Source organism: Microcaecilia unicolor, chromosome 3 (assembly GCF_901765095.1).
Source record: "Microcaecilia unicolor chromosome 3, aMicUni1.1, whole genome shotgun sequence".
NCBI classification, from domain to species: domain Eukaryota; kingdom Metazoa; phylum Chordata; class Amphibia; order Gymnophiona; family Siphonopidae; genus Microcaecilia; species Microcaecilia unicolor.
This window is the reverse complement of record NC_044033.1, coordinates 283,644,447-283,647,833: the sequence shown is the minus strand read 5'-3', so window position 1 is coordinate 283,647,833 and position 3,387 is coordinate 283,644,447. Positions and strand designations below refer to the sequence as shown.

The 3,387-nt window shown below is 45.3% G+C and overlaps 1 long non-coding RNA gene across 1 annotated transcript; it reads left to right on the top strand.

Annotated features, from left to right (window-relative positions):
• LOC115465286 lies at positions 1-2,857 on the top strand. Its single transcript, XR_003941387.1, has 3 exons — positions 1-11; positions 683-688; positions 2,757-2,857. It is a non-coding gene; the product is annotated as an uncharacterized LOC115465286 (long non-coding RNA).
• The last annotated feature ends 530 nt before the right edge of the window (positions 2,858-3,387 follow it).

Below are 3,387 nucleotides of genomic sequence, written 5' to 3'. Positions count from 1 at the left end.
GGTGTTTGGACGTGAGACAGGTTCTCATCAAGTACTTGGAAGTCACGAATGACTTTCATAGTTCAGATCATCTTTTGTGCTGTTTGCAGGTCGGAATAAAGGGCAGCAAGCCTCTAAGGCCACGATGGCTCACTGGGTTAGCTATTTCTTCAGGGAAAGATCCTTCCGCTCAGTTACGGGCGCATTCCACAAGAGCGCAGGCGACTTCGACGGCAGAGTCGAGATTAGTTTCTTTGGAGGAGATTTGCAAGTCGGCGACTTGGTCATCTGTGCATACCTTTTCAAAACACTATCGAGTGGATGTGGCAGCACGGTCTGACGCCGCGTTTGGAGCTTCAGTGCTGCAAATTGGGTTCTCTTGGTCCCGCCCTATTTAAACACTGCTTGGGTACATCCCAACAGTCTCTGGATTGATCTGTGGGACACTATGGAAGGTTGATAATTTTCTTTCCATTAGTCCCGACAGATCAATCCAGAGGCCCACCCTGATATTTACTGCTCAGTTTGTTTTGTTCGGATTTCTTGTTTCGTTTTTACAGTTGCAGGTTATTTGTTATGGTTTAGCAAAGGTTGGAGTGAATCTCTTTAATTGCTGTGAGCCACATGAGTTCCTCCCGTGTTTGCGGTTGCAGGGTAATAGAAGTATTTCTGAAGTCAAAGGAATATGATTTAAGTGGGGAAGATCCACGTAGCTTTGGTATTGACAATACTGAGGTTTGAGTGGCTACACATGACTACATATACTGAACCTCGGAAGTTCTCTCTATCTCCACCTGCTGGCAGAGGGACAACCCACCAGTCTCTTGATTGATCGGTCGGGACAAATGGAAAGAAAATTATCAGAAAATAACTAATTTTACCTTATTCTACAGTACTGCAATTGTCACACAAGCAAAATTGATAGGTACTGTATAAGTTGAATACAGAAAAATTGGTTGAAATTGCTAACACAATCCACAGGGAACTGGATTAAGTTCATAGGCAAACTAGGCACATGCCTCAGGCCCAAAGGTTTGTTGGGGGGGGGGGGGGGGGGGCGCCTGTCAGATGTGCTCAGGATTCAAGAGGTTAGAATTACCAACTGCCTGAATTTTTTCAGGATTGCAAAAATTTGTAAATTACCTGTCTCAAAGTCAGAAGGATGACTGTATGTGGATATTTTTCAGAGTTTAACCCACTACAACTCTCCATTCTCCCCCCTTCCAGTGTACAGATTATGGTAGGATCCAGCCAATGGAAAGGCTTTAGTCATAGCCTGGAAGGAGGGTCCTAGCTTCATCAAGGGCTGTGGAGGAAAGCTGAGCTTTTTACAAGGTGTTTGCTGTTCGGAGAGACTCAGGGCCAGATGCACTAAACTTAACGAGCCATTAACGAGCAAGTAGTAAACCGTGGCATGCACTGAATGCTTCTCCGAGCCATTTTCTGATCATGGTAGTAGCTAACGAAAACGGAATGCAGATGAGCAAATTAGTACCCCAATGTGTATAGATCGTATTGTAATGAGATGCACTACAGTTTTCCGATTGCCTAACCGTAGAAAATCTAATGGGAGGTCTGTACCTCTCGTTGGGGCTGCGCAGCCTCTAAAAACTTCTATAAATGTAACAAAAAAAATCGGGGGAAAAACGTCCTTTATGGACATCCTTCACTGCCTAGCCACGTCCAAGTGCTCGTCAGGGCCGTCTAACACGAGCTGGACGTCTTCCTGCAGCTTTTGTGATGGGCGTCCTTCTTGGACGTGTTTTTCTTACCTGCAATTAGGAAGGACTTCTCTGAAGGGGGAAAAAAAAAGGACATCTCTGTTTTTCTTACCTGCCTAACCTACCACAACCACAGTTCTCTCAACAGTCCCCTCCAAGGTTGTTTTCATCTTGTGCTCCCCCCCTCCACACAAGATCAGAACGTGCGAGGACGTCCAAATCAAACGTTTTTGGATGTCCCCCCCTCCAGGTCTCTCTCAGCCAATCACAGCGCGTTTAGCTGTTACCAGTATCAGCTAAACGCGCTGGGATTGGCTGAGAGAGACCTGGAGGGAGGGACGTCCAAAAAGTTTTGATTTGGATGTCCTCGCACATCCCGATCCTTGGGGGGGGGGGGGCGCAAGATGAAAACAACCTTGAAGGGGCCTATTGAGAGAACTGTGGTTGTGCTCAGCTCAGGCAGGTAAGAAAAACAGGGACGTTTTTTTTTTTCCTTCAGAGAAGTCCTTCCTTATTGCAAGTAAGAAAAACACGTCCAAGAAGGACGCACATCACAAAAGCTGCAGGAAGAGGTCCAGCTCTTGTTAGATGTCCCTGATGAGCACTTGGATTTTTTTTTTTCTTCAGAGAAGACCTTCCTAATTGCCTGATGTAAGCCTGCCTTTAACATGCAAAGCAGTAAACAATGGAAATGTTAAGAGCAGTAGCAGTTAAATTAACTGGGGTTCTTTTCAGCAGGGTTTCTCTTCTGAGGTTTCAGGCTGCTGACAAGTTTCCTGCTGGACAGGGACGTCCTTTTTTTTGTTTGTTTTTTGAGTGATGGACGTCCATAAAGGACGTTCTTGGCATGCGCAGAGCAGCCAGCATATAACGCTGGCTGCTCTGCGCAGGCTCAACTGGCCGACTGGCTTCTGAGGGAATAGAGAATGCAAGTAAGCTACAACGAGCAGTTCATTTGCATTCCCTTTCCTTGATGCATGGCCAATCCCTACCGATTCGCTATGGAATCGGTAAGGGAAGGGCTCTTCTGAGGACCTTAGTGCATCTGCCCCTCAGTGGAATCAGTGAGTGTTCTGGGGCTGAGGGGAAATATTGTTGAAAAGGAGTAGGACTGAAGAATAGGGAAAAGTATGAAGGGTCTGCTGTTAGCTGAGGAAGAGAACTATCAGCAAATACCAGAATTTTATGTGATGGTGGGCAGACCCGTTGGGGGGTGGGGGCACTTCTTGGATGAGCAGCAGAACAGCACTAGAAAAGAGCATGCATGCATTTGTGTATGTTTTTATGTGTCTGGTGAGGATAGTCATATAAATAAAGCTTCCCGTTAAATCTGGGCTGGAATGGAGTTCACTGGTACAAATATACCCGTGCACATATTAAATGAAGGGAAGTTTTCAGCCCAGTGCATTTGGGCAAATTCCTATGAACGCTGTCTTAATACTACCTCCATTCTGTCTACATCCTTTTAGAAGCATAAAAAAAACCTAAATATTTTATTTCTATTTGTGAACCTTTTTTGTAAAACTTTGTAAATTTATGTCTTGGACACCTGGTCCTTAAATCTCACTCTTTCAGGCAGTAGTCCCCGATATCACCAATTGAAATCAGAACTTCAGGTTCCACAATGTGCCAGGATAGGGTTGCACAAATCCAGGACTGAGTTAGAATTTCCCTCCTGGAACCAGGT